This window comes from Eschrichtius robustus, chromosome X, assembly GCF_028021215.1.
Source record: "Eschrichtius robustus isolate mEscRob2 chromosome X, mEscRob2.pri, whole genome shotgun sequence".
In the NCBI taxonomy this organism is placed as follows: domain Eukaryota; kingdom Metazoa; phylum Chordata; class Mammalia; order Artiodactyla; family Eschrichtiidae; genus Eschrichtius; species Eschrichtius robustus.
The window spans coordinates 99151974-99170447 of NC_090845.1; the positions used below are offsets into that span (position 1 = coordinate 99151974).

Genomic DNA, 18474 nt, shown 5'->3' on the forward strand with positions numbered 1-18474 from the left:
GCTTTACACCTTCCACAGAACAGAAACTAAAATAACCTGTTATACAATTAGTCACAAATACAGTCCTCGAATATATACACTACCAAACGTAAAATAGATAGCTAGTGGGAAACAGCCGCATAGCACAGGGAGATCAGCTCGGTGCTTTGTGACCACCTAGAGGGGTGGGATAGGGAGGGTGGGAGGGAGGGAGATGCAAGAGGGAAGAGATATGGGGACATATGTATATGTATAACTGATTCACTTTGTTATAAAGCAGAAACTGACACACCATTGTAAAGCAATTATACTCTAATAAATATGTTTAAAAAAAAGTTATACAAATATAAAACAACAACAACAACAAAAAAAACCAACAAATACAGTCCTCGAGTTCTTTTTGCCCATACACATGAGTATTGTCTAAAACGTCTTATTTGTAGCAGCTAGGCCCTGCCACCACTGTGCTTGGCTGAATTCACAAATCTGTTATAACCTGTAGCTTCCCTGTCACTTCTCTGGCTCTCCTCTCCTGCAAAGATTTGTTTCCTGGCAGTAATTAAAACCTTCTGCCACTGCCATAGCTACTGCTGCCACTGGAACCTCCAGAGCCACCTTGGTTTCATGGTTTGGCAAAGTATTGGCTTCCACCACCACAGGGGCCAGAACTTGTGCCTCCAAAGTTTCCTCCTTTTGTGGGTCCAAAATTTGAAGATTGATTGTTGTAATTGCCAAAGTCACTGTAGCTTCCACCACCTCCAAAATTGCTTCCATCATTACCAAATCCATTATAGCCATCCTGCTGCCACCATATCCACCACCACCTCGGCTGCCACCAAAGCCACCTCGACCACTGAAGTTTCCTCCACGACCAAAGTTGTCACTCCCACCAAAACCACATCTGCGACCACCATCAAAGTTTCCAGAACCACTGTGATTTCTTTGGCTGGCTGAAGCACTAGCCATCTCTTGCTTAGATAGGGCTTTCCTTACTTCACAGTTGTGGCCATTCACAGTGTGGTATTTCTGAATGACAATCTTGTCTACGGAGTCATGGTCATCAAAGGTTACAAAAGTAAAGCCTCTCTTTTTGCCACTGCCTTGGTCAGTCATGATTTCAATCACTTCGATTTTCCCATACTGTTCAAAATAATCTCTTAGGTGATGTTCTTCAGTGTCTGTTTTAATGCCACCAACAAAAAACTTTTTCACAGTTAAGTGGGTACCAGGTCTTTGAGAATCTTGAGACGGCCCTCTTTGGTTCCCCAGCTCTTCCATCTACCTTGTGTGGCCTTGCATTCATGGCTGCATCCACCTCATCCACAGTGGCATACGTAACAAACCTGAAGCCTCTGGAGCGCTTGGTGTTTGGATCCCTCATTACCACACAGTCTGTGAGAGTTCCCCATTGCTCAGAATGGCTCCTCAGACTCGCATCGGTTGTTTCAAAGTTCAGACCTTCAATGAAGAGCTTCCGCAGCTGTTCAGGCTCTTTGGGAGACTCTGACTTAGACATGACGGCAGTAGAGGGGGGAAACTTCAACGATGCTTACTCGGCAGGATCCATGGGCAGAAAGCTTAATTGTTTTTTTTTAAGATTTTTTTGATGTGGACCATTTTTAAAGTCTTTATTGAATTTGTCACAATATTGCTTCTGTTTTATGTTTTGGTTTTTTGGCCGCGAGGCATGTGGGATCATGGCTCCCTGACCAGGGATCGAACCTGCACCCCCTGCATTGGAAGGCGAAATCTTAACCACTGGACCACCAGGGAAGTCTCTAATGGTTTTTAATACTTCTCCAATTTGCATTTCTGGAACAAATCCAACTTTGTTGTGTTTTATAATCCTTTTTATATATTGCTGAATTCAGTGTGCTAATGCTTTTTAAGATTTCTTGCATGTGTATTCAGGAGGGATATCAGTCTGTAGTTTTCTTTTCTTCTGATGTCTTTATATGTGTCTTTGGTATCAGAGTAATACTGGCCTCACAGAAGGAATTGGGAAGCACTTCCCTCCTCCTCATTTGTTGAAAGAGTCTGTAAAGAATTGGTGTGATTTTTTTCCTTTAAATATTTGATCCAATTTACCACAAAAGTCACATGAGCCTGGGCTTTTTGTGTGTGGGGGTGGGGGGTGGGGGGACGATTTAAATTGCTGAATCCATTTCTTTACTTTTTAAAAATCTATTTGCATATCATAATTTTTTGGTGAATACTGCTCATATTAGATAATACAGTTGACCCTTGAACAACATGGGTTTGAATTGCATGGGTCTCCTTATGCATGGATTTTCTTCAATAGTAAATACCACAGTACTACACGGTTGGTTGAATCTGTGGATGCATATACGGAGGAACTGCAGATGCAGAGGAATGGCGAATACGGATAGCTGTCTATAAAGTTATATGCGGATTTTCAACTGCATGGAGGATCAGCGCCCCAAGCCCCCGTGTTGAGCAAGGGTCAACTGTATGTTTTAACAATTCTCGATTCTGATTTTGCCTCCTGATGGTTGCTACCATTATTTTCTTGGTTGTTTACTAACTTGCCTGAACGAAGTGTATGACCTCTGTCTCCACTATAATGTGGGGCTGCTGATGTCTCTGCTAAGACTTTTTTCTCTTGCTTTTATTTTTAAAGACTAGCTTCCTCAGGGTTGCTCCTATATCTGCATAGCTCAGTGTTAAGGTTTTGCTCAAACACCTCCAGCCAGTATATGTCCATTATCTGTTGATGAGTCTGTGGGTGGACTGGGGAACACATTCAAGCTTCAAACTGTTTGCAAGTCTGCTCCAGCTTTTATTTTCTCCTGGTCTCTCTTGCTTCTCATAGGCATGTAGGCCAGGGATGTGTGGGCATGTACACAGGATATGTGGATTGCCTATCAAGTCCACTATGGCTGTCTCCCTTCCTGGATTTCCCTGTTACATCCCCTGGTAGTCTGCTGGCCCAGTGCCTGCCTCAAACAGTCCTGCAACCTCAGGCTAGCAGTCCTTCTTACCCACTTGCCACTGAGATCTGACAATGCTCTAAATCAAGTGACTTCCTTTCAGCAGCAGCAGCGGCAGCAGCAAAGCGGCTAGCTTTTATTTTACAGCCTGCCTCACCATGGTGGAACTACTGTGCCAACAAAGCTGGAGCGGGGAGTGGTGGTGGTGATAAGTGGTAAGTTGGAGCAAGTCCAGTGTATTAGTCAGGATTCTCCAGAGAAACAGAACCAATAGGATATAGATAGATAGATGGACAGATAGATAGAGACTTATTATGAGAGATTGGCTCACATGATTAGGGAGGCTGAGAAGTCCCATAGTCTGTTGTCTGCAAGCTGGAGGTCCAGGAAAGCTGATGGTGCAGTTCCGGTCCAAACTCAAAGGCCTGAGAACCACGGGAGCCAGTAGTGTAGTCCAAGTCTGAGTTTGAAGGACCATGAACCAGGAGCATCAACATCTGAGGGCAGGAGAAGATGGATGTCCCAGCTCAAGCTGAGCAAATTTGCCCTTCCTCTGCATTTTTGGCCCTCAGTGGATTGAATGATATCTACCCGTACTGGTGGGGAGATCTTCTTTACTCATTTTACTGATTCAAATGCTAATCTCTTCCAGAAACACCCTCACAGATACACTCAGAAATAATGTTTTATCAGCTATCTGTGCATCCTTCAGTTCAATCAAGTTGACACAGAAAATTAACCATCACACTCAGGCAAGTACACCATAGACTTGCTCTGTTCCTACCCAAAGTTCAGAAGTTCTAGGTTTGTTCTAGCCTTGGGTCAATTTCCAGAGTGTTGAAGTGGTTGTTTTTGACAATTTGTTCAACTTTTTAGTTGCTCTGCACAGAGGCGTAAATCCCCTAAACTCAAGAATTTATTTACTCAAATACAGGAGGATTTTCTTCATCAAGGTCAAAGAAACTCCTCCAACTGAGGAAGACATCAGTCTCTGACCAGCATCAGTGCAAGATACAATAGTAATACTGACCTGGAGATTTTTCTACTGTTTTACGATACAGCCTTTGATCCAAACATATGAAGAAGGGAAATAATATTTAATAGAAAATGGACATCAGCTTTGGTGTACACTTTGCTGATATGATTTGAACTTGGAGCCATATGGGCAAATCTAGATGGCAGAAGAAGCAAATGTCTGGGTCATATGTCTGGGGAATGAGAAAGAGAAATTAGGAAAGAAAGAGAGAGAGGAGAATATGAAAGGAGTCTAATGATTTTCCTGAAGGGCTCTTTATACCCAGATAGATTTTCCAATTATTTTGTTAAATCCTTCAAAAGCAAGAACAGTCTTTCATGTGTTGTAAAATGCTTTAATGTAATGTCAGTACTGCACATGTGTTAAATTAAAATACTGTAATATTCACTAGCTCCGACGGTCTGGGTAGTACTGAAGGCTAGGTTTGTTAGTATTTTATGGCCATGAAGCCAAATTCTAACTCTGTAATGTAATGTTAGTGTGTCCTCCTCAATCTAGAAGATGGGGCATTGAGACACTGACACTAACAAAATTTCAGCCACACAGGAGTCAGACTTTCTGACCTTCAGTTATGTAAACAATATCTAAAAGCAGGCATGTTAGGAGCCAAAGATCGATGAGCTCCCAGAATGCTGAGTATTTGTTATATAATGTGGAATAGCATCTAGGAATATCTATACCATTTTTAAAATACTCAGGAGACTTAAATTTGTTAAAAATCATTGAATTAGACACCGAAACTGGTGAATTATATGATATGTAAAATATACCTCAATAATGTCACTAAAAATACCCAGGAGACAGAAAAAAACATATTTTTCAAATATGGAGTTTGAAAAATATACAGATGCAAAATAAAGTCAATTATAGTCCTAAGAAAAGGCAATCTGTTAGGTATTACAGATATTTAATTCAAACACATGTCTTACACAGCTGCATTTTAAGGTAGGTGAAACAAGCCACTTTAGAAATAAATGTATTAATGAAATGTTAGATGCAATTAGAACTCTAGCTATTCAGGAATAAAATTTTCAACAAATCCTTTTTTTAAATTTTTCTTGAACTTTTACTATCACTTATATTTTCAGAAATTTGCAGCTCATGTAACTAACCTATGAATGACTTTCACCTTGACCACAGATTTATTTGTATGGAAAAACACAACAGTATTTGCTAAGTATATGCAATATCTTCCACCTAATTAGTACCTCAGGGCAGGTTGTTTATAAACAGAAAACAATAAGGGACATGTTAAATATCCCCAGCAGTACTCTCTGCATACTATCAGCTTTAGAAATAAAGAAGACAGTTTGCATTTTAAGCAATAAACCAGGTAGCTACCAGACTGCCATTAAGTACAAGGAATCCAACTAGAAAAATGTGGGATTCATGGGGAAATAACATTATCTGCAGCTTTATACACTGGACAAATGAACATGGTTCCCTTTAGCTTCAAATTAGAAATATGTGTAGAGGGCAACATGGAAATACATACTATTATTTCTGTTTTTGATATTAATTTAAAAAAGAATATTACTAAAAGTGTTTCACACTTGATACTAAATACATCTCAACTTTGCACATCCCCCACCTTCCTACAATCACTGCCAAGTGACTACCTAGTATCCATTTACTGGGATCACAATAGAAATCAGCCATTAATTAGGGAGCATTTGGCTCAAGGGACCTGTAATGGGTTGCAGAGAATTGCACATCATGCTTCACATGCAGATGAGGTTGCCATCTGGTGGATTTTCTCTAACTATAAGCTAACAACATTTATAGGTAAAAGCAGAGTAATCGGAGATAGGGCAAGATGGCAGAAGAGTAAGACGCGGAGATCACCTTCCTTCCCACAGACACATTAGAAATACATCTACACGTGGAACTGCTCCTACAGAACACCCACTGAACGCTGGCAGAAGACGTCAGACCTCCCAAAAGGCAAGAAACTCCCCACGTACTTGGGTAGGACAAAAGAAAAAAGAAATAACAGAGACAAAAGAATAGGGACGGGACCTGCACCAGTGGGAGGGAGCCGTGAAGGAGGAAAGGTTTCCACGCACTAGGAAGCCCCTTCGTGGGCGGAGACTGCGGGTGGCAGAGGGGGGAAGCTTTGGAGCCACGGAGGAGAGCGCAGCCACAGGGGTGCGGAGGGCAAAGCGGAGAGATTCCCACACAGAGGATCGGCGCCGAGCAGCACTCACCAGCCTGAGAGGCTTGTCTGCTCACCCGCTGGGGCGGGCGGGGGCTGGGAGCTGAGGCTTGGGCTTCGGAGGTCGGATCCCAGGGAGAGGACTGGGGTTGGTGGCGTGAACACAGCCTGAAGGGGTTAGTGCACCACAGCTAGCTGGGAGGGAGACCGGTAAAAAGTCTGCAGCTGCCAAAGAGGCAAGAGACTTTTTCTTCCCTCTTTGTTTCCTGGTGCACGAGGAGAGGGGATTCAGAGCGCCGCCTAAACGAGCTCCAGAGACGGGCGTGAGCCGCGGCTATCAGCGCGGACCCCAGAGACGGGCATGAGATGCTAAGGCTGCTGCTGCCGCCACCAAAAAGCCTGTGTGCGAGCACAGGTCACTCTCCACACTGCCCCTCCCGGGAGCCGGTGCAGCCCACCACTGCCAGGCTCCCGTGATCCGGGGACAACTTCCCCTGGAGAACGCACGGCGCGCCTCAGGCTGCTGCAATGTCACACCAGCCTCTGCCGCCGCAGGCTTGCCCCGCATCCGTACCCCTCCGTCCCCCCAGCCTGAGTGAGCCAGAGCCCCCGAAGCAGCTGCTCCTTTAACGCCGTCCTGTGTGAGCGGAAAAACAGACGCCCTCAGGCGACCTACACACAGAGGCGGGTCCAAATCCAAAGCTGAACCCCGGGAGCTGTGCGAACAAAGAAGAGAAAGGGAAATCTCTCCCAGCAGCCTCAGAAGCAGCAGATTAAAACTCCACAAACAACTTGATGTGCCTGCATCTGTTGAATACCTGAATACACAACGAATCATCCCAAATTCAGGTGGTGGACTTTGGGAGCAGGATATATTAATTTTTCCCCTTTTCCTTTTTTTGTGAATGTATATGTGTATGCTTCTGGGTGAGATTTTGTCTGTATAGCTTTGCTTTATAATAGCTTTATTCTATTTCATTTTATTTTATCCTCTTTCTTTCCTTCCTTCCTTCCTTCCTTCCTTTCTTTCTTTCTTTCTTTCTTTCTATTTTTTTCTCCCTTTTATTCTGAGCCATGTGGATGAAAGGCTCTTGGTGCTCCAGCCAGGCATCAGGGCTGTGCCTGTGAGGTGTGAGAGCCAACTTCAGGACACTGGTCCACAAGAGACCTCCCAGCTCCACGTAATACCAAACGGAGAAAATCTTTCAGAGATCTCCATCTCAACATCAAGACCCAGCTTCACTCAACGACCAGCAAGCTACAGTGCTGGACACCCTATGCCAAACAACTAGCAAGACAGGAACACAGCCCCATCCATTAGCAGAGAGGCTGCCTAAAATCATAATAAGGCCACAGACACCCCAAAATACACCACCAGACGTGGACGTGCCCGCCAGAAACACAAGATCCAGCCTCATCCACCAGAACACAGGCACTAGTTCCCTCCACCAGGAAGCCTACACAACGCACTGAACCAACCTTAGCCACTGGGGACAGATACCAAAAACAACGGGAACTACGAACCTGCAGCCTGTGAAAAGGAGACCCCAAACACAGTAAGATAAGCAAAATGAGACGACAGAAAAACACACAGCAGATGAAGGAGCAGGGTCAAAACACACCACCCCTAACAAACGAAGAGGAAATAGGTAGTCTACCTGAAAAAGAATTCAGAATAATGATAGTAAAGATGATCCAAAATCTTGGAAATAGAATAGACAAAATGCAAGAAACATTTAACAAGGACGTAGAAGAACTAAAGAGGAACCAAGCAACGATGAAAAACACAATAAATGAAATTAAAAATACTCTAGATGGGATCAATAGCAGAATAACTGAGGCAGAAGAAAGGATAAGTGACCTGGAAGATAAAATGGTGGAAATAACTACTGCAGAGCAGAATAAAGGAAAAAGAATGAAAAGTACTGAGGACAGTCTCAGAGACCTCTGGGACAACATTAAACGCACCAACATTCGAATTATAGGGGTCCCAGAAGAAGAAGAGAAAAAGAAAGGGACTGAGAAAATATTTGAAGAGATTATAGTTGAAAACTTCCCTAATATGGGAAAGGAAATAGTTAATCAAGTCCTGGAAGCACAGAGAGTCCCATACAGGATAAATCCAAGGAGAAACACGCCAAGACACATATTAATCAAACTATCAAAAATTAAATATAAAGAAAACATATTAAAAGCAGCAAGGGAAAAACAACAAATAACACACAAGGGAATCCCCATATGGTTAACAGCTGATCATTCAGCAGAAACTCTGCAAGCCAGAAGGGAGTGGCAGGATATACTTAAAGTGATGAAGGAGAAAAAGCTACAACCAAGATTACTCTACCCAGCAAGGATCTCATTCAGATTTGATGGAGAAATTAAAACCTTTACAGACAAGCAAAAGCTGAGAGAGTTCAGCACCACCAAACCAGCTTTACAACAAATGCTAAAGGAACTTCTCTAGGCAAGAAACACAAGAGAAGGAAAACACCTACAATAACAAACCCAAAACATTTAAGAAAATGGGAATAGGAACATACATATCGATAATTACCTTGAATGTAAATGGATTAAATGCTCCCACCAAAAGACACAGACTGGCTGAATGGATACAAAAACAAGACCCATATATATGCTGTCTACAAGAGACCCACTTCAGACCTAGAGACACATACAGACTGAAAGTGAGGGGATGGAAAAAGATATTCCATGCAAATGGAAATCAAAAGAAAGCTGGAGTAGCAATTCTCATATCAGACAAAATAGACTTTAAAATAAAGAATATTACAAGAGACAAAGAAGGACACTATATAATGATCAAGGGATTAATCCAAGAGGAAGGTATAACAATTGTAAATATTTATGCACCCAACATAGGAGCACCTCAATACATAAGGCAAATACTAACAGCCATAAAAGGGGAAATCGACAGCAACACAATCATAGTAGGGGACTTTAACACCCCACTTTCACCAATGGACGGATCATCCAAAATGAAAATAAATAAGGAAACACAAGCTTTAAATGATACATTAAACAAGATGGACTTAATTGATATTTATAGGACATTCCACCCAAAAACAACAGAATACACATTTTTCTCAAGTGCTCATGGAACATTCTCCAGGATAGATCATATCTTGGGTCACAAATCAAGCCTTGGTAAATTTAAGAAAATTGAAATCGTATCAAGTATCTTTTCCGACCACAACGCTATGAGACTAGATACCAATTACAGGAAAAGATCTGTAAAAAATACAAACACATGGAGGCTACACAATACACTACTTAATAACGAAGTGATCACTGAAGAAATCAAAGGGGAAATCAAAAAATACCTAGAAACAAATGACAATGGAGACACGACGACCCAAAACCTATGGGATGCAGCAAAAGCAGTTCTAAGAGGGAAGTTTATAGCAATACAAGCCTACCTCAAGAAACAGGAAACATCTCGAATAAACAACCTAACCTTGCACCTAAAGTAATTAGAGAAAGAAGAACAAAAAAACCCCAAAGCTAGCAGAAGGAAAGAAATCATAAAGATCAGATCAGAAATAATTGAAAAAGAAATGAAGGAAACAATAGCAAAAATCAATGAAACTAAAAGCTGGTTCTTTGAGAAGATAAACAAAATTGATAAACCATTAGCCAGACTCATCAAGAGAAAAAGGGAGAAGACTCAAATCAATAGAATTAGAAATGCAAAAGGAGAAGTAACCACTGACACTGCAGAAATACAAAAGATCATGAGAGATTACTACAAGCAACTCTATGCCAATAAAATGGACAACCTGGAAGAAATGGACAGATTCTTAGAAATGCACAACCTGCCGAGACTGAACCAGGAAGAAATAGAAAATATGAACAGACCAATCACAAGCACTGAAATTGAAACTGTGATTAAAAATCTTCCAACAAACAAAAGCCCAGGACCAGATGGCTTCACAGGTGAATTCTATCAAACATTTAGAGAAGAGCTAACACCTATCCTTCTCAAACTCTTCCAAAATATTGCAGAGGGAGGAACACTCCCCAACTCATTCTACGAGGCCACCATCACCCTGATACCAAAGCCAGACAAAGATGTCACAAAGAAAGAAAACTAGAGGCCAATATCACTGATGAACATAGATGCAAAAATCCTCAACAAAATACTAGCAAACAGAATCCAACAGCACATTAAAAGGATCATACACCATGATCAAGTGGGGTTTATTCCAGTAATGCAAGGATTCTTCAATATATGCAAATCAATCAATGTGATACTCCATATTAACAAATTGAAGGAGAAAAACCATATGATCATCTCAATAGATGCAGAGAAAGCTTTCGACAAAATTCAACACCCATTTATGATAAAAGCCCTGCAGAAAGTAGGCATAGAGGGAACTTTCCTCAACATAATAAAGGCCATATATGACAAACCCACAGCCAACATTGTCCTCAATGGTGAAAAACTGAAACCATTTCCACTAAGATCAGGAACAAGACAAGGTTGCCCACTCTCACCACTATTATTCAACATAGTTTTGGAAGTGGTAGCCACAGCAATCAGAGAAGAAAAAGATATAAAAGGAATCCAAATCGGAAAAGAAGAAGTAGAGCTGTCACTGTTTGCAGATGACATGATACTATACATAGAGAATCCTAAAGATGCTACCAGAAAACTACTAGAGCTAATCAATGAATTTGGTAAAGTAGCAGGATACAAAATTAATGCACAGAAATCTCTTGCATTCCTATACACTAATGATGAAAAATCTGAAAGTGAAATTAAGAAAACACTCCCGTTTTCCATTGCAACAAAAAGAATAAAATATCTAGGAATAAACCTACCTAAGGAGACAAAAGACCTGTATGCAGAAACTTATAGGACACTGATGAAAGAAATTAAAGATGATACAAATAGATGGAGAGATATACCATGTTCTTGGATTGGAAGAATCAACATTGTGAAAATGACTCCACTACCCAAAGCAATCTACAGATTCAATGCAATCCCTATCAAACTACCACTGGCATTTTTCACAGAACTAGAACAAAAAATTTCACAATTTGTATGGAAACACAAAAGACCCCGAATAGCCAAAGCAATCTTGAGAACGAAAAATGGAGCTGGAGGAATCAGGCTCCCTGACTTCAGACTATATTACAAAGCTACAGTAATCAAGACAGCTTGTTACTGGCACAAAAACAGAAATATAGATCAATGGAACAGGATAGAAAGCCCAGAGATAAACCCACGCACATATGGTCACCTTATCTTTGATAAAGGAGGCAAGCATATACAGTGGAGAAAAGACAGCCTCTTCAATAAATGGTGCTGGGAAAATTGGACAGCTACATGTAAAAGTATGAAATTAGAACACTCCCTGACACCATACACAAAAATAAATTCAAAATGGATTAAAGACCTAAGTGTAAGGCCAGGCACTATCAAACTCTTAGAGGAAAACATAGGCAGAACACTCTATGACATAAACCACAGCAAGATCCTTTTTGACCCAGCTCCTAGAGAAATGGAAATAAGAACACAAATAAACAAATGGGACCTAATGAAACTTCAAAGCTTTTGCACAGCAAAGGAAACCATAAACAAGACCAAAAGACAACCCTCAGAATGGGAGAAAATATTTGCAAATGAAGCAACTGACAAAGGATTAATCTCCAAGATTTACAAGCAGCTCATGCAGCTCAATAACAAAAAATCAAACAACCCCATCCAAAAATGGGCAGAAGACCTAAATAGACATTTCTCCAAAGAAGATATACAGATTGCCAACAGACACATGAAAGAATGCTCAACATCATTAATCATTACAGAAATGCAAATCAAAATTACAATGAGGTATCATCTCACACCGGTCAGAATGGCCATCATCAAAAAATCTAGAAACAATAAATGCTGGAGAGGGTGTGGAGAAAAGGGAACACTCTTGCACTGTTGGTGGGAATGTAAATTGATACAGCCACTATGGAGAACAGTATGGAGGTTCCTTAAAAAACTAAAAATAGAACTACCATACGACCCAGCAATCCCACTACTGGGCATATACCCTGAGAAAACCATAATTCAAAAAGAGTCATGTACCAAAATGTTCATTGCAGCTCTATTTACAATAGCCAGGACATGGAAGCAACCTAAATGTCCATCGACAGATGAATGGATAAAGAAGATGTGGCACATATATACAATGGAATATTCCTCAGCCATAAAAAGAAATGAAATGGAGGTATTTGTAATGAGGTGGATGGAGTTAGAGTCTGTCATACAGAGTGAAGTAAGTCAGAAAGAGAAAAACAAATACATTATGCTAACACATATATATGGAATCTAAGGAAAAAAAAAAAAGGTCATGAAGAATCTAGTGGCAAGATGGGAATAAAGACACAGACCTACTAGAGAATGGACTTGAGGATATGGGGAGGGGGAGGGGTGAGATGTGACAGGGTGAGAGAGTGTCATGGACATATATACACTACCAAATGTAAAATAGATAGCTAGTGGGAAGCAGCCGCATAGCACAGGGAGATCGGTGCTTTGTGACCACCTAGAGGGGTGGGATAGGGAGGGTGGGAGGGAGGGAGATGCAAGAGGGAAGAGATATGCAAACATATGTATATGTATAACTGATTCACTTTGTTATAAAGCAGAAACTAACACACCATTGTAAAGCAATTATACTCCAATAAAGATGTTTAAAAAAAAAAAGCAGAGTAATCCTTTTCTAGATGGGCAAAGCTGCCACTTTTAGAAAACATCTGGTTTCTTTTAACATTTATTAAGTGTCCATTTTGTGATTTTGCTCTGAATGGGTGCCTGTTTTTTGTAACTTAAATATGAGGGAAAAATACCACGAAAGCAAGTATATTAAAACTTCAGATTTAAAAGGTAAAAAAATGTGGGATGAAAAAAATATTCCATGCAAGTAGTAACCAAAACAGAGCAGGAGTGGCTACACTTAGATAAAATAAACTTTCAGCTGAAGTCTGTCACAAGATACAAGAAAGTCATTATATCGTGATAAAGGGGTCAGTTCAGAAATGGCAATACAATAATAGTAGGGGACTTTAATATCCCACTTTCAATATTGCATAGGTCATCTAAATAGAAAATTAATAAGGAAAGAGTGGTTCTGAACAACACTATAGACCAAATGGACCTAACAGACATTTACAAAATGTTCTATCCAACAGCACCAAAATACACATTCTTCTCAAGCACACATGGAATATTCTCCAGGATACATCTTATGTTGGGCCACAAAGCAAGTCTTAGTAAATTTAAGAAGATTGAAATCCTATCAAGTATCTTTTGCAACCACTAAGGCATAAAACTAGAAACCAATAACAGGAGGAAAACTGAAAAATTCACAAATGTGTGGAAATTAAATAACATACTCTTGAACAACCAATGAGTCAAAGAAGAAATCAAAAGGTAAATCAGAAAGTGTCTTGAGACAAATGAAAACAAAAACACAACATACCAAAATTTATGGGATGTAGCAAAAGCAGTTCTAAGGGGGAAGTTCAAAACAATAAATACCTACATTAAGAAAAAAGAATGATCTCAAATAAACAACATAACTTTACACCTCCAAGAAATTAGAAAAAGAACAAACTTAGCCCAAAGTTAGCAGAAGGAAGAAAATAATAAAAATTAGGGCAGGAATAAATGAAATAGAGACTAGAATGACAATAATAAAAAAAATCAATGAAACTAAGAGTTGGTTTTTGAAAGATAAACAGAATTTACCAACCTTTAGATAGACTAACCAAAAAGAAAAGAGAGAGGATTCAAAAGGTAATCAATGTGACTTTTTTATTTAGCAAATTCTTGCTAAACAAAATTTTGTTACACTAATATTAAAAATGTCTAGAAATAAGATCTATGACATCACATTGGTTCTGTTTTAAATGTCAAAGTGACTTCTGATATTAAGTATGTCTTTACCTAACAGCCTTACCATGGGGATTCAGGAGCAGATATATGCCAGAACTATAAACAGTTCCTTCTCTAACTTACTCTAATACAAAATGACTGTTGATTCAGATATCACCACCCAGCTTATCTAGTTTTACTCTTCTCTCCTTCTTTTCCCTAATGAAACTCTCCAAAAATGATCTCCCATGTATTGACATATGACATCTATCCTTTAGAAGGCGTGACAGTTGCTGAAAACAATGTGTTATGAAACTTGTTGCATTTTTACACATAGGCTAATTAGTTAACTGAATTCTCCCTCATGGCCATTAGTCAGCTGTCTCACAACTACATATTATTTATTTATTTATTTAAAATTTTTATTTTATTTATTTATTTATTTATTTATTTTAATTTTTGGCTGTGTTGGGTCTTTGTTACTGTGCGAGGGCTTTCTCCAGTTGCGGCGAGTGGGGACCACTCCTCATCTCGGTGCGCGGGCCTCTCACTGCCGTGGCCTCTCCCGCTGCGGAGTACAGGCTCCAGACGCGCAGGCTCAGTAGTTGTGGCTCACGGGCCCAGTCGCTCCGCGGCATGTGGGATCCTCCCAGACCAGGGCTCAAACCCGTGTCCTCTGCACTGGCAGGCGGACTCTCAACCACTGCGCCACCAGGGAAGCCCCATATTATTTATTGATCATAAAGCAGAACAGGTAAAAAAGAACATGGGCCTTGGAGTCGGATCTGGATTAAAATCCTATCTCTGTTGTTTCTAAGTTATTTCTCCTTCATAAATTTGTTTTCTGAGACTCATTCCTCAGCTGTTAGAAAAAGAAGTGGGGGGAAATGATGCTACAGGGATAGTATTGGGTTGTTGTAGGGATGAGAGCACCTACCGAATAGATTTTTAATACAGCTCAGTAAATATGAGAAGTGGGTATTTTGTTTGTTTGTTTGTTGTTGTGTGTGTGTTTTTTTTCTTTTACTGAAGCCCTATCTACTTTTCCACCCTGATGATTTCAATTAACACTACCATGTTTGCATGAAATAACCTACATCAAAGTTAGTTTAAAAAAAGAAATCAGCAAGCAAATACATATGTATATACATAAAATATCAATACAAATTTAATACAAATATTAATACAAATGTAGTGACTACTCCAGGAAATATGACATCACAATTGCAAACGTGATGTTATATGAATGGGTATTTGTGACTTGGGATAAAATTTCCTTTACAGTAAGATGATGCAAATAGTTTTTGTATGTATAAGTGAGGCAACGAGCTCTGGAAACCAGTTAGATGACAAGAATAGGCTCTGGTAATGCAGATACTAATGTTGAAAATACATGTGAAGAGTTATATATTTCATGAAATAGGAGGGGATAAAAGCAACACAGCTAAATCAATGTATTTATATAATGGAACTTAATTATTTTACTAAATTGAAATTTTAAATAACCTAAGTAGATATTTAACTCATTCATTTATATCCCTAAACATTTTTATAATCCAGTTGACAAGAAAAACTTTTTGATATCTTCTTATTGAGGTTTCCTTATATTTGAGGATATATAACACATGCTGATGACTACATAATCTGCATCTCTAGCCCAGCCCTTTCTCTTGAACTCCAGACTCAGATACCTAAATATCTCCTAGACTTCTCTACTACCATGTTCCACAAAAGAGACAGCAGAGCTAAATGGTTAGGAGTGCAGACTAGGGGTTAAATAGACTGGGTCCAACTCCTGATTCCATCATTTACCAGCTATGTAACTTTGGACAAGTTACTTCATTTCTCTGATCCTCAGTTTCCTCATTTGTAAAATGGGGATAAAAATAGTACTGATCTTATAGGATTCGTGTGAAAATTAAATGAAATATATACCTAGTACACTTGGCTGAATGTACTCTATTAAACAATCAATAAGTTATACATTCCACTATAAGAAACACATGCACATATATCTCATTGAAACCAATAATTTTTTCCCTTGGTGTGCCTTAGCTGGCAGCTCTTTTTCTAGACTTGCTGTACCTGAACTGGTTTTAATGATGTTTTGCAGCAGTTGTCAAAGGTTAGCATGTATGAAGAGTATACAAAGAAACACATATATATGGAACGTTACCTACAAAATTCATTCTGTTTATACTGCAAGTTGGCAAAACAGAAAAATCAAAATATTTTGCATCATTCACATGGTATTTGTCACATAATACCATATACAATATAGCAGTTCTTTTGTATATGTCTTACCTTCAACACTAGATTATGAGCTTCTTGATAAACAGCAGTTTAGGCATTTTTTTTTAATGTCTGAAACATTTATATTAACATATTTCCATACAAATAACCCAATGACAGTTTAGTATTAGTTGTTTTGTTTGTTTTTTTATACTGCAGGTTCTTATTAGGCATCAGTTTTATACACATCAGTGTATACATGTCAATCCCAATCGCCCAATTCAGCACACCACCATCCCCACCCCACCGCAGTTTTCCCCCCTTGGTGTCCATATGTCCGTTCTCTACATCTGTGTCTCAACTTCTGCCCTGCAAACCGGCTGATCTGTACCATTTTTCTAGGTTCCACAAACATGTGTTAATATACGATATTTGTTTTTCTCTTTCTGACTTACTTCACTCTGTATGACAGTCTCTAGATCCATCCACGTCTCAACAAATGACTCAATTTCGTTCCTTTTTATGGCTGAGTAATATTCCATTGTATATATGTACCACAACTTCTTTATCCATTCGTCTGCTGATGGGCATTTAGGTTGCTTCCATGACCTGGCTATTGTAAATAGTGCTGCAATGAACATTCGGGTGCATGTGTCTTTTTGAATTACGGTTTTCTCTGGGTATATGCCCAGTAGTGGGATTGCTGGGTCATATGGTAATTCTATTTTTAGTTTTTTAAGGAACCTCCATATTGTTCTCCATAGTGGCTGTATCAATTTACATTCCCACCAACAGTGCAAGAGGGTTCCCTTTTCTCCACACCCTCGCCAGCATTTGTTGTTTGTAGATTTTCTGATGATGCCCATTCTAACTGGTGTGAGGTGATACCTCATTGTAGTTTTGATTTGCATTTCTCTAATAATTAGTGATGTTGAGCACCTTTTCATGTGCTTCGTGGCCGTCTGTATGTCTTCTTTGGAGCAATGCCTGTTTAGGTCTTCTGCCCATTTTTGGATTGGGTTGTTTGATTTTTTGTTATTGAGCTGCATGAGCTGCTTGTAAATCTTGGAGATTAATCCTTTGTCAGTTGCTTCATTTGCAAATATTTTCTCCCATTCTGAGGGTTGTCTTTTTGTCTTGTTTATGGTTTCCTTTGCTGTGCAAAAGCTTTGAAGTTTCATTAGGTCCCATTTGTTTATTATTGTTTTTATTTCCATTACTCTAGGAGGTGGATCAAAAAAGATCTTGCTGTGATTTATGTCAAAGAGTGTTCTTCCTATGTTTTCCTCTAAGAGTTTTATAGTGTCCAGTCTTACATTTAGGTCTCGAATCCATTTTGAGTTTATTTTTGTGTATGGTGTTAGGGAATATTCTAATTTCATTCTTTTACATGTAGCTGTCCAGTTTTCCCAGCACCACTTATTGAAGAGACTGTCTTTTCTCCATTGTATATCTTTGCCTCCTTTGTCATAGATTAGTTGACCATAGGTGCATGGGTTTATCTCTGGGCTTTCTATCTTGTTCCATTGATCTATGTTTCTGTTTTTGTGCCAGTACCATATTGTCTTGATTACTGTAGCTTTGTAGTATAGTCTGAAGTCAGGGAGTCTGATTCCTCCAGCTCTGGTTTTTTCCCTCAAGACTGCTTTGGCTATTCGGGGTCTTTTGTGTCTCCATACAAATTTTAAGATGATTTGTTCTAGTTCCATAAAAAATGCCATTGGTAATTTGATAGGGATTGCACTGAATCTGTAGATTGCTTTGGGTAGTATAGTCATTTTCACAATGTTGATTTTTCCAACCCAAGAACGTGGTATATCTCTCCATCTGTTGGTATCATCTTTAATTTCTTTCATCAGTGTCTTATAGTTTTCTGCATACAGGTCTTTTGTCTCCCTAGGTAGGTTTATTCCTAGATATTTTATTCTTTTTGTTGCAATGGTAAATGGGAGTGTTTCCATAATTTCTCTTTCAGATTTTTCGTCATTAGTGTATAGGAATGCAAGAGATTTCTGTGCATTAATTTTGTATCCTGCAACTTTACCATATTCATTAATTAGCTCTAGCAGTTTTCTGGTGGCAGTTTTAGGATTCTCTATGTATAATATCATGTCATCCGCAAACAGTGACAGTTTTACTTCTTCTTTTCCAATTTGTATTCCTTTTATTTCTTTTTCTTCTCTGATTGCCGTGGCTAGGACCTCCAGAACTATGTTGAATAATAGTGGTGAGAGTG

The 18474-nt window shown here is 39.4% G+C and overlaps 1 long non-coding RNA gene and 1 pseudogene across 1 annotated transcript in view; both read right to left on the reverse strand.

The window, feature by feature from the left end:
* LOC137756227 (uncharacterized) overlaps nucleotides 1-18474 on the reverse strand; it is a 102453-nt gene that overhangs the window by 71639 nt on the left and 12340 nt on the right. The gene's annotated exons all lie outside the window — the stretch shown is intronic.
* LOC137757393 (heterogeneous nuclear ribonucleoprotein A1-like) lies at nucleotides 539-1495 on the reverse strand (annotated as a pseudogene).